The following is a 13,946-nucleotide window of genomic DNA, read 5'->3' as shown; positions in this document are numbered from 1 at the left end:
CCCAAGTTGGAAGTAACGGCGCACAATGAAGACTTGCCGCAATCGGCTATTGATAGGCAAACCCCGGAGGGGGGTGAGAGGCGCGAAGGTTTGCCTTCTATCCCTCCCATGGCAGATTTAGAGCCCCAGCGACGGAACTCCCGGAAGGACGCAAGGGAGAGACGGGGCACTAGCCCCCCTCGCTCTCAAAGTCCTGATAAACAAAGGCGAAGGCTGGATTCTCAAGTTCTGGAGGATTGTGTGAGAGAGCAGGACGAGGTAATAAGGAGGATGACGGCAGACATGGAGTCAATGAAGCGCCAGATAAAAGGGAAATGGGTGGCGACAGGAGAGGGGCGCAAAGGCAACACGCCCCTGTGATACCCCTGTTCCGTATTATGCTAATTGATCCTCTTTATGCATATGATTATGTGTTTGATATGATTTTGAGTGCCATTTATATGAACATATGTGGTTTTGAATTTCTATCTGTTCACCGTAGGAATATCTGCTTGATTATCTGCTTTGGAATTTAAATTGAAGGCCTTATCGGCCACAAAACCTGAAATTGATTGCGCCATCGTGATTGGCATAATTTTTAGAGCCTACGGTGAAATTTAATTGAAAATTGATTCGGATCAAAATAATTAGATTCAGAATGATTAATTAAGTGCTCAATTATTTAATATTAATAATTTTGACTAGTGGGGCTATATAAAGGGCCATATGCACTCAATCTCTCTCTTTTGGATTCATTTTGGCTGATTTTGGGCTCTTGAGTGTGAGAGAGCCGAATTAGAGGGAGATGGTGTAGGGAATTGAAGGTTTGGCTCAAGTTTGTGAAGAATTAGAGGATTAAACTCAAGAATTTGCTATAGATTGGAAGAATTAAGCCTCTAGGTGAGTAATACATGAATTTTGAGTTATCATCTTGTGAATTCAAGTTTGAATAATGGTCAAGGACATGGATTGGTTTGATTATGAGGAATTTGAGTTGATTTTTGTTGTATTGAAAGCCAATATGTGCATGCATGTATGTAATTACTTGAATTTGCATGTTTAAGTTTAAAATACATGATCCATGAAGAATTTTGGTTGAAGCTCATGTTTGTAATCACCAATTGCACCATGTAAGTTGAAATGGGAGTGATATCCCACATGCATGTACAATTTATGAGGAATGAGTTTGAAATACATGGAATTGTTGTCATGGTAGCAAGTTTGGGGTAAATTGGAACATGCATGTAAATGGTTTGTGAAATTGAGTTTCATTGTGTTGTAATTTGGTGTTTATACCATGTTAGAATATGTATATGTGAAGTTTGAGCTAAAATCATGCATTTGGAACCTTTGAATATCAAATTGAAGGTCAAGAACATGTTATGGATTTTCCAGAATTTTGATGTCCGCTCGAGTGGGGAAACCGCTGCTCGAGCGTGAAAATCGTGTTCCCAGTATTTTCTGCAGACATGGTGTACGCTCGAGCGAGTAAGTTCACGCTCGAGCGGGGAGGCATGTAGAGAGGCCTTCCGCTCGAGCGCCAGAGTTCGCGATCGAGCATAAATTTGACATATCTAGTACTTTTGCAGGCCTCGTGGGTCCGCTCGAGCGGGAAAGTCCACGCTCGAGCGGGGACCCCCCTATTTTCTGAAATTTTGAAAATGCATTATGTGTTCCGTTTTCCGTTCCCTTTCACTTCTAAGTACTCTTAGGCATACATTGAACATTGTAAATGAGTTAGAAGAATAAGAATTAAGCCTAAAGAAGAATATGTGAATTAAGAACGAATTGAATCGGTTGTGACCCATATGTGTTATGTGATGTGTAGAGTCAAGCTTCAGGGCAAATCAGTCAGCCGATCACTGTGAGTAATATCTTAACAAAGATATTTGAAATATGTTATTGTCCAATTGCTTACGTCTATGTAAGTTTTATAAGATTCGTTGATTTGATTGATGGACAATATTTGCTATACCAAATGAATGGGCCGGAGGCCGTTTTGACAAGAATGAATGAATGGGCCGGAGGCCGTTCTGACAAGAATGAATGAATGGGCCGGTGGCCGTTCTGACAAGAATGAATGAATGGGTCGGAGGCCGTTTTGACAAGAATGAATAAATGGGCCGGAGACCGTTCTGACAAGAATGAATAAATGGGCCAGAGGCCGTTTTGACAAGAATGAAGGAATGGGCCAGAGGCCGTTTTGACGAGAATGAAGGAATGGGCCAGAGGCCGTTTTGACAATAATGAATGGATGGGCCAGAGGCCGTTTGACATGAATGAATGGGCCAGAGGCCGTTTTGACATGAATGAATGGGCCATAGGCCGTTTCGACATGAATAAATGAATGGGCCAAAGGATAGTTTGATACGAATAACAGTTTGACATGAATGATAGTTTGACATGAATAACAGTTTGACATGAAAGTATGAATGGGCCAAAGGCCAGTTTGACCTAAATGATATGAATGAATTGGGCCCGAGGCCATAAGATGTGTTTTGAACCGCAGTTACTTAACCTACATATGTCTATGTATGTGTGTATTAGTTAGAAATATAAACTGGGCCCAAGGCCGTTTGGGGTATATTGTTCCAATGTATATTCTTTGTTTGATATTATTCACTGGGCTTTCGCTCACGCTCATTCATGTGTTTGTAGGTGAGCCTAGAGAGGTCCAGACCCAGCCTCAGTGAAGTCTGTATGAAACAACCAAAGTTTTAAAGAGTCAGCCCTTGCGTCTCACGCACGAGACACGTCTTCGCCTTTTTGCCATTCTGTGTATTTCGTCATGTTGGCGAGGACTTTGGTATACGTCTATGTATAGTTTTGTTTGGCTGACTTAAATTTGAATGATCCTGTCTGTATAGAACCTTATGCTACTATACTTTATGTTGTGAGTTATTAACATATGTAAATGTGAAATGTTATGATGTGCATATAAGCACGGCTATATGGACAAGGTTTTAAATTTGCTTCCGTTCGGCCCCTTTACTCTGACGAGTTTTGTCTTATTTGGTTTGAGGCCGTAGGTAATCTCGTGATTACTGGCCGGTTATGGCCTTAACCTATAGGGGCGGGTTCGGGTCGTGACACCCTTCGTCACTCGGAGGATCGTGACAGGCATACCACACCATCACAAGCAGAAAGCAGGAGCCTTAGAACAGGCGACACTTAATCGAGGACTACCAGGACTCGTTACTCCAGGTCTGAGAGAACGAGAATTGAGAGGTCGTGTACTGAGGGAAGCACCTATTGGCCCTCGCACACGCACCAGACGACATCTAGGCACACGGAGTTGCCTAGATCATTTGACTTGCGAACAGTGCTTGACGAAAGGGCCTGATGGAAAGAGGACAACAGGGCTCGCGGCCCACGTAGAGTTTCAGCACTACAACGATTGGCTCCCGGGACACATGGGAGTGTCAAGGTAGGTATGCCAATGCCTCGCCTTGCTTACGAACCAGCGGATAAGGTATTAGCAAGGTTACAGAGCTCACCGTTCATTTCGGCAATAGAGAACGCACCACTACTTTCGGGCTTCCACCAGCCCAAATTCACCACTTATGAGGGGAAGACAGATCCCTACATGCACTTGAGCCACTTGAGCCAGGTTATGGCAGTGTACCGGCGGAATGAGGCCCTGATGTGTATCCTGTTCCCATCCAGCCTTGGCGACCTAGGTCTAACCTGGTTCGAAAGGCTACCAGAAGGCAGCATCGCCTCCTAGGCACAATTAGCAGAGGCGTTCGTGACTAGGTTCAGAACGAACACCAAGACACCAATGGAGATCATCATTGACATGGGCAACAAGGAGACGTTGAGATCCTACAACAGTCGATATTGGAAAACTTTCAACCAGATAGGAGATAGCCCCACAAATCTCGCCATCACGCAATACAAAAGGGGTCTACCAGTCGGAAACAAGTTGAGGGACTCAATTACTATGATGCCACCCCTCACAATGGAGGCCCTAATGGAGAGAGTGCACTAACATATCCGCGTGGAGGAAGATAGCGCCCGAGTTAAAGCAAAATCTGGCTCAACAGTAATGCCGGACAAAAAGACTACAGTAAAAGTCAACACAGTAGAACAGCCAAACAGGAATGGGTGAGGCAGGCGAGCCAACAGGGAGGACCCAGAAAAAAGGAGGTTAGAGTTCGCACTGCCATCACCACTGTGTTCAATAAACCCATCTACCGAATTCTCAGCGAGATAAAGAATGAACCCTTCATTCGGCGGCCAGTCAAGTTGGAAGTAGTACAAAGGGGCTATGACGAGAGGTCCTGTTGCACCTTCCATGATGAGAAAGGGCACTTAACTGAAAACTGCACACCCCTGAGGCAACATCTGGAAGAATTAGTAGCTGCTGGTCACCTAGACCAATATATTGAAGGGGGAACACAGCCAGCCCCCCAGGACCTCGACGGGCCAAACGAGATGCCGGTGGACGGACCACCCCAAGGCGTAATCAATGTTATTCATGGGATCATTGAACCTGAGCGGGTATGTGAACTCAGGGAGATGATAAAGAAGGCAGAGCACCTGAAGGAGGTACTAAGTGCACAACCCGCCATCAAAAAGGGCAAAACAGAGGCTACGAACGTCATATCCTTTTCAGACAAGAACCTAGCAAGACTACATTGCCCTCACAATGACGCACTGGTGGTAACTTTGCACGCCAAGAACTTCGATATCAAACGAATCCTGATTGACCAAGGAAGTTCGTGCGAGATAATGTATTATGAAACATTCAAACAGCTGAAACTAGAGGACAAAGACTTGGCCCCTGCAACATCCCTAACTCAATGCCAGAATGGCCAGTAGACAAGATAATCCTCCCAGTCAAAGCTGGGACCATGACTAAACAAGTGGAATTCTGGGTATTAAAGGTCCCTTCCACTTACAACATAATCCTGAGAAGAACATGGCTGCATGCCATGCGATCGGTAGCGTCAACCTACCATCAAGCACTGCGATTCCCCAACAAAGCCGGAGTAATTGAAGAGGTCTTGGGAGACAAAATCATGTCAAAATAGTGCTTCGTGACAGTAAATGGCAGCCGGGCTGCAAAAGGATATGTACAGATGGTAGAAGAGCCAGAGAGCAATGAACTATTTGCGGATGTTGGCAAGGCAGCAGAACAGAAGGTAGTGGAGGACTTGGTTGAGGTAAGGGTAGATGAAAAGAACCCAGAAATGTTCTTTTTGCTAGGTTCGTCTTTGTCCAGCACTGAGAGAACTGAGTTAATGGAATTCTTAATCTCAAATATCGAAGTGTTCGCCTGGACACCATATGACATGCCTGGCATAGACCCTAACTTCATCTGTCGCCAACTTAATGTCCACCCAAACGCCAGACCAATCACACAGCGCACTCGCAGATCAGCACTCCACCACGCGAAGATAGTGGCGGAGGAAGTGGGAAACTTGCTGGAGGCAGGAGCCATCAGAGAAGTGCACTATCCCAGGTAGATATCCAATACTGTAGTAGTGCCAAAGAAGAATGGAAAATGGCGCATTTGCGTGGACTACAAAACAGTCAACAAGGCATGCCCAAAGGATAGCTTTCCCTTAACCGGTTCATAAGTCGATCATCAGACAGACGTCGACCATTCTTCCAAGCGTTGAAAGCCAAATATGAGTGGGACGAAGAATGTGATTGCGCCCTAGAGAGCCTGAAAGACTACATGACTTCTCCTCCATTACTAGTAAACCCAGTACTTGGAGAAGAACTCTTTTTGTACTTAGCAGTTTCACAGCATGCAGTCAGTGCAGTGTTGGTTAGAGCGGAAGGAATCCAACACTTGCCTATCTTTATGTTAGCAAGACCTTACTGGGGGTAGAAACCAGGTACATACCATTAGAAAAGCTGGCCTTAGCTTTGATGATGGCCTCAAGGAAGTTATCACATTACTTCCACGCCCACACCATAATCGTCCTGACAGCTTTTCCCTTAAAAGCTTTGTTTGAGAGAGCGGACTTTTCTGGATGAATCTTGAAATGAACGGTGGAGTTGGGACAGTTCGACATCAAGTTTCAACCCAGAACCGCAATAAAAGCCCAAGCTCTGGCAGACTTTGTGGCTGAGTTCACACCAGGAAGCCATCACATCTGCCCAGTTGACTTAATTGATACAACCGAAAAGGGGATGGAAAGTGCTACAAGAACTGCGTAGCCCCCCAAACAAGATGCCCAGCCACATCCCAAGTCATACCGGATTGAAGAAAGGGAGGAAGAGGCAAACCGTGCTATACTCGGCAAAGACTTATCAACAAGAAAAAACTTGGTTTAGTCAGATAGTGAAGAGCAAACCCCACTAGTAGGCATGGACTTGGAAGAAAACATCAACGACACTCATGACCCCAAGACATCATCCGACCTCTCCACTTGCCGGAAGCTATTCATTAGAGAGATGTGGAAGCTCTTCATGGATGGAGCATCCAATAGGCACGGTGCAGGACTTGACATAATCCTCATCTCACCAGATGGCCTGATAGTGGAACAAGCAGTCAACCTTGGCTTCCCAGTATCAAACAATGAAGCAGAGTACGAAGCACTTCTAGCAGGCCTAAAATCAGCACTGTTCATGAAGGCCACTGAGCTAATGGTTTACAGTGACTCCCACCTGGTATTAAACCAGATTTCAGGCGACTACAAGGCAAAAGATGAGAGGATGGCTAAGTACCAAGAGTTAGTCAAAAAGGAGATCATGAAGTTCGAAGTAGTGCGAATAGAGCAGATCGGCTGAGACGAAAACAACAAAGCAGACGAACTAGCAGGTTTTGCCTCCATGGCAGACACATCTATCCCACATCCATTACCGATTGACTTCTTACCCAGACCAAGTATTGAAGAACCTGAAGTAACATAGGTATGTTGTGCCGAACTAGGCCCTTCATGGATGGATCCCATTATTGTATTCTTAAAAGACGGCATCTTACCTGAAGAGAAGAAAGAGGCCAACAAGATCAGAGCAAAGTCGTAGCGATTTTGGCTCTCTCAATCATTGGTGTTATACAAAAAATCCTTCACAGGACCTTACTTGAAATGTGTCCATCCTAGCAAGGTCGAGGCATTCTTGTTCGAGATACACGAAGGCGTATGTGGAAGCCACTAAGGGGGAAGATTATTGGCCTACAGAGCAATTTCACAAGGCTATTGGTGGCCTTACATGCAAGCAGATTCAGAGAAATATGTTAAGAAGTGCGAGAAATGTCAGAAGTTCGCACACCAAATAGATCAACCAGCCAGAGAGCTTGTACCATTAACTAGCCCATGGTCCTTTGCGATGTGGGGCTTGGACATTGTAGGACCACTTCCAACAGCACCCGGCAACATAAAGTTCTTTCCCGCAGCAACGGATTACTTTACGAAGTGGGTAGAGGCTGAAGCACTCGCATCAATAAAGGAGAAAGATGTTAAGAAGTTCGTCTGGCAGAATATCATAACCCAATACGGCATACCAAAGGCTCTGATATCCGATAATGGCACTTAGTTCGACGACAAGATCTTCAAGGGCTTCTGCGAGGAATACAAGATAGAATTCTACAACTCTACACCAGCATACCCTCAAGCAAATGGCCAAGCAGAAGCATCAAACAAAGTCATCTTGGATGGTTTGAAGAAAATGTTGGAAAGAGCAAAAGGCAAGTGGGCTGAAGAGCTTCCTCATGTTCTATGGGCTTACCGTACCACACCTCGGCGGTCAACTGGTGAAACGCCTTTTTCTTTGGCCTATAGCATGGAGGCAGTAATCCCACTGGAAGTAGGCTTCCCCACCATTAGAAGTGAGAATTTTGACCCAGACTTGAATGGAGAAGTCATAACCTTGGAACTTGACCTAGCAGAAGAGAGAAGAGAAAGAGCATTGGTTCACATTGCCTCATACCAGCAAGAGTTATCCAGCAAATATAACAAGACGGTACATCCGAGTCAATTCAAGATTGGAGATTGGGTGCTGCGCAAAGTAATAGGAAACACTCTGGTACCCAGAGATGGCAAGTTAGGGCCTAATTGGGAAGGACCATACAAAATGGTTGGTTTAGCAGGAAAAGGGGCATATCTCTTGGAAGATAGAGACATCAAGTCTGTACCCAGGCCATGGAACACTGTCAATCTCAAACTATTTTATTTTTAGTTTTCCTTTAAATACTTGTAATTTTTCTTTCTCTAATAAAACAAGTAGTTTCTCTTTCAGCATAAATCTTCCCATTGTAAAACAAGTAGTTTCTCTTTTCATTGTAAAGTTGTTCTTAGACAGTATTAGCTAGGGGCAACAGAAAAGAGGTTGGCCGGAATAACCAACTTTGAGTACTCTTTAGCCCGGATAAGGATCTAGGCTGAAGGGAGGTTGGCTGGAATAACCAAATTTGAGTACTCTTCACCCAAGATAAGGATCTAGGCTGAAGAGTGGTTGGCTGGAATAACCAATTTTGAGTACTCTTCAGTCAGGATAAGGATCTAGGCTGAAGAGAGGTTGGCTGGAATAACCAACTTTGAGTACTCTTCAGCCGAGATAAGGATCTAGGCTGAAGAGAGGTCAGGAATAACCAACTTTGAGTACTTTTCAGCCAGGATAAGGATCTAGGCTAAAGAGAGGTTGGCTGGAATAACCAACTTCGATTACTCTTCAGCGGAGATAAGGATCTAGGCTGAAGAGTGGTTGGCTGGAATAACCAACTTTAAGTACTCTTCAGCCGAGATAAAGATCTAGGCTGAAAAGTGGTTGGCTGGAATAACCAACTTTGAGTACTCTTCAGCCAGGATAAAGATCTAGGCTGAAGAGAGGTTGGCTGGAATAACCAATTTTGAGTACTCTTCAGCCGAGATAAGAATCTAGGCTGAAGAGTGGTTGGCTGGAATAACCAACTTTGAGTATTCTTCAGCCAGGATAAGGATCTAGGCTGAAGAGAGGTTGGTTGGAATAACCAATTTTGAGTACTCTTCAGCAAAGATAAGGATCTAGGCTGAAGAGAGGTTGGCAGGAATAACCAACTTTGAGTACTCTTCAGCCGAGATAAGGATCTAGGCTGAAGAGAGGTTGGTAGGAATAACCAACTTTGAGTACTCTTCAGCCAGGATAAAGATCTAGGCTGAAGAAAGGTTGGTTGAAATAACCAACTTTGAGTACTCTTCAGCCGAGATAAGCCAGGATAAGGATCTAGGCTGAAGAGAGGTTGGCTGGAATAACTAACTTTGAGTACTGTTCAGCCGAGATAAGGATCTAGGCTGAAGAGAGATTGGCAGGAATAACCAACTTTGAGTACTCTTCAGCCAGGATAAAGATCTAGGCTGAAGAGAGGTTGACAGGAATAACCAACTTTGAGTACTCTTCAACTGAGATAAGGATCTAGGCTGAAGAGTGGTTGGCTGAAATAACCAACTTTGAGTACTCTTCAGCCGAGATAAGGACCTGGGCTAAAGAGAGGTTGGCTGGAAAAACCAACTTTGAGTACTCTTTAGCCGAGATCAAGATCTAGGCTGAAGAGGTGGGCTGGAATAACCAACACTTAGTTCTCTTCAGCCAAGATAAGGATCTCAGCTGGAGAAAATAGGCAGGTATAACCAACACAGCAAACAGTTTACAAAGCTCTTAATATGAGATGGTTATCTCGGCCACAAAAAGAAGAGAAATTACAAGACAAAGCATAACCGAACAAAAAGATGAAGAAATTGAAGATTTCATTCCAAAGTGCATTACAAAAGGAGGGGCTATAGCCCGGTTACAAAAAGTTTTCAGAAATTGATATCAAAAGAAGAAAAATACAAAATCAGGCAAAAAGATCATCCAGGTCTGCGTTCAGGTCAACTCGAGTTTCATCACCCCGTAGCCCGGTCCCAGAAAGAAGGTCGGTCATAGGCACGTTTTCAACCATGCTTGGCACCAGTGGCTCCACCTGAGTTGATTGAGCATGGTGACCTTGATCTCTGGCAGGAGGTGGGGCGTTGTTTGATTCTGAGGACTCTTCCTCCTCCTCTCCCTCTTGCAGAAACTTTTGTTGGATGATGTTGGCATAATCTGCCATATAGCTCGGGATGAAGTGAGGAGGAGGATTTTGGAATACCTCGGTTTCTTCCCCTTGACCGAGCTTTAAAGCGGCTGCCTTCCACCCACACTTGAAGAAAATATCTTTGGCAGCTTCACACTGCAAGACGTATGTGACTTCACCTTCCTTATAACCGCGGTCCTCCGCGTCCTCTATCTTCTTCTTCAACTCGGCTATCTCGGCGTCTTTTTTCTTCTCGAGCTTAGCCAGCTCACACAGATAGCGGTCCTTCCACTCGGCCAAGGCCTTTTGCTTGTTCGCCTTTGCCAAGTTGACCAGCCCAGTAAGTCGAGCGAGTTCAGATTCGAGCCCGGTCATTTTTTCCTTCACTTCTTGTAGCTCGGCTATCCGGGCATTGGCATCTGCCACGGCCAGCCGTGCAGTCTTACGAAGCTCCAAAACTCGCTTGTGAGCGATGTGGTTCTTTTGCATGGCCTACAAAAGAGGTGGCAGTTATGAACAAAAACCGAGCAAATAGTTGTTGATTAATGGATGACAGTTAGGGGAACACTTACCAGCACCATCGACTTAGTAGCCGAACGAATGGCCTTCAGCTCGGTGAGATGATCGTGGTGCTCCATGTCGGCGGACAGACACACGCTTTTGGCGAGATTGAAAGCGAGCGAGTGGTCCTTGTCTACTACCACTGAATCGGTGCTGGAAACAGGTCGGTCCTTGTATGTTATCTTTGGTGCCCATTCAGAAAGGCTAGCCCGGTCAGAACCCACGGGCTCTAGGCTTGGTTGCGTAAACTGGGGAAGCAAGGTGTCGTCGTCATCCACAAGGTGTTGTGGCTTGGTTGAGGGAGTGCGAGTGCGTTTTCTCGACCGGGATGACGAGGCTTAGGCTATTGGGAGAGCCACCACTGCATCAACTGTTTGACCAGTTGGAGTTGTCTCGGTCTGAACCCCGCTGTCTAGGATTGAAGTTATCTCGGTGATTAGGGCTTGCACAGCTCGACGCTTTGCCATCTCTTGTTCTTCGGTTAGGGGAATAAGGTTGATTTGGGAAAGAGTTGGATCTAGTTCTGGTGAAGGTTCCAAAAGGAAATCTGTCACCCTGGTATTCCTCTTACTGCTATATCTGTATGTCGGTTCAAAATTGAGTAGCTCGGCCCAACCTCGATCGCGGTACCGAAGCGCAGCGCGGAGTGCGTCTAAATTGGGGTATTGGTACTGCGACTTTAGTTGGTTCAAATCTGCATAAAGAAACAGGCAACAGTTAGCACGGTGCAAAACTTATAAATAGTAAAAGTAAAGAACGCACAATCTGAGTCGAGGTATTCATACCGGTTACTCCTTTATTCCAGTTTATTCCGTATCCTGGTATTAGGGCTTCCTGGTCTTCAAAATTACCAGAAATCCAGAAAAAGTCGTCGTCATTCACGTCTTTGTCTGGTGTGTTTTTAATTATTTTCTCTCGGCGTCTTCTTATTCTTAACTAATATACCCAGCTGTCTTCATTTTGGCCAAGCGAGTATTGATGAAATAGCTCGGCTAAACCGAGGTTGAGGCCAAGCTGGTGGTTTAGCTCGGCGATGCCATTTATTATTCTATATGAGTTTGTGGAGAGCTGAGTGGGGCAGAGTCTTGTTTGCCTAAGGAATTCACAAAGGAGTGGCTGGACTGGGAATCGGAGACCGACTTCAACAATGGATAGTACGATAAATGGAACGAAACCTTGTTTTTCTGTGAAAACCCATATTTAATTATTCTTAAAAGAAAATAAATAAATAAATTAATTAATTAATTTTATTCAGGATCTGCCTAAAATATATAATAGTGTAAAAATTAGTTATAAATTAACCCAATTCAATCACTAACAAAGACCTTATTAAGAATAATAATTTTGTGGGTATTCAATATTTATTATTTATAAATTATTTTAATTAGGATTAACATGATAATTATTCTTACTAAATACCTTTGTTAAAAATCTTAGTGTATCAATTTTGAGAAACCCATGCAAATACACACACCAAAAAAAAAAAAAAAATATATATATATATATATAATAAAAAATATATATATAATAATTCAAATTTCGGCAGAGATTTGGTGGTGGCAAATAAACAACACTTGGATTGCATGCAAATATATTCATTATATACAGGGCCGGCCCTGAGGTGAGGCCATTTAGGCGGTCGCCTCGGGCCCCCAATTTTGAACAAAATTTAGGGCCCCCAGTTAGTTCAATTCATTTATTTTCATGTGGTTATGTGGTGTTATTTTCGTTCGTGTCCGATTGATATTTAATGTGAAAGCTTTTACTTTTAGTTAAAAATAATTTAGCAAGTGTATGAAGAGATTAAAATTTTTCCCAAAAGTTGAATTTTATAAAATTTATTTCTACTAAATGAAATTATTCATAGAATATTTGATTTTAATTCAATTGCATTTTTCTAATTAAAAAAAATTGTACCTTATTACTATATATTTTTTATTAGATTGACTCTAAAATAGGTAACAAAAAAAATAAATATCTTAAATGAAAAAAAGATATTAACCTTAATTATTATTTTACATACTTTTTTATTCAGTTACATAGAGTTAAATAAAAGATTAAAAAAATATCATGGCATCTCTTAGTGAGCATTAAAATATATAACTAATAATTCATATTATTGAGTCGTGTCATACTTAGATTCATATTAAAAAAATAGTCAACCCTAACTTACTAATTTTATATATATTGCTTGAGTTGTGTCGAAAATTCTCATCCTTACCCCAATTAATTTTAGTTCTTATAGCATTGGTAAGCTAAAAAATAAAGATTCGATTCAACTATTATATATATATATATATATGTATATTTATTATCTAAATTTTGTTAAATTGTAATGCAATAAAAATAAATTTTTATCCTTTTTGTTTTATCCAAATATTTTTTTTTAAGGTAATGATACATGAAGGGCCCAATTTAAAAAATTCGCCTTAGGCCCTTAATAACTCAGGGCAGGCCCTGATTATATGCATTGGAATAAAGAGATACGATTAGACCACATAGAATGATTACGAGAGAGAGACAGAGAGAAAGAGAGAGAGAGAGCCTCAGAGAAGGTTCTATAATCCATATACTTAGTCTTCATACACAGAGGGTTCATATTTTCAAAGCTGAGCATAATCTTATATATATACAAAAAGAAGGCTTAGCTTAGTATACACATGCATGTCTGCTCCTTTGGACGGGTGAGGAGAAACTAAGGAAAAAGAATTCAGCAGAAGGAGAAGAAGAGAAGAAGGTTTAGGAAGCAAAATTTTTCTGTCATTTCATCACCTATTTCAATCCTACTATTAAGTAAGAAAACCCTCTCAACCCTCTCATTTCTTTTTATTAATGAAGTTTTTAGATTATGTTCATGTGATTAAAATGACTACTCATAGATATAAATTATATATATATATATATATATATGTGTGTGTGTGTGTGTGTGTGTAGGAATTTTGTGATGTGTATATCAAATGTTAAAGATATTGATAGTCTTAAAATCATCTTATTATTGTAAAAATAAGCTTGCATGTGTAGTTTATACCTTTAAAGAGAAGATGAAAAATAATTTGTTTATCCTTGAATCTGCCAGAATGTTTGCACAAATTTTTAGACAATTTTATACTCAAAATTTCAAGATGATTTCTTCTACAAAGTTGTTGATAATGATGTCTAGTTCATCCAGGAATTTTGGCAACAATTTTTGAGCTTTCTACGAATTTATACAAATTTTTAACTAAATCTGAAACTGTGAGGCAGATTTTACTATGTATTTGAAAATTAATTAAAAATTCTATACTAAGCCAAATCTGGTAATTTCTAACTAAAAGATGAAATTTGAGAAGTCTAGTTTCATAATAAATTTTTAGATTATGGATTTGATCTATAAATTTAAGCATGGAATTAATGTAAGGAAATGTGACAAATCTGTGTC

Source organism: Camellia sinensis, chromosome 15 (genome assembly GCF_055761805.1).
Source record: "Camellia sinensis isolate YWXY chromosome 15, ASM5576180v1, whole genome shotgun sequence".
Lineage (NCBI taxonomy): Eukaryota > Viridiplantae > Streptophyta > Magnoliopsida > Ericales > Theaceae > Camellia > Camellia sinensis.
This window is presented reverse-complemented; position numbering follows the sequence as displayed.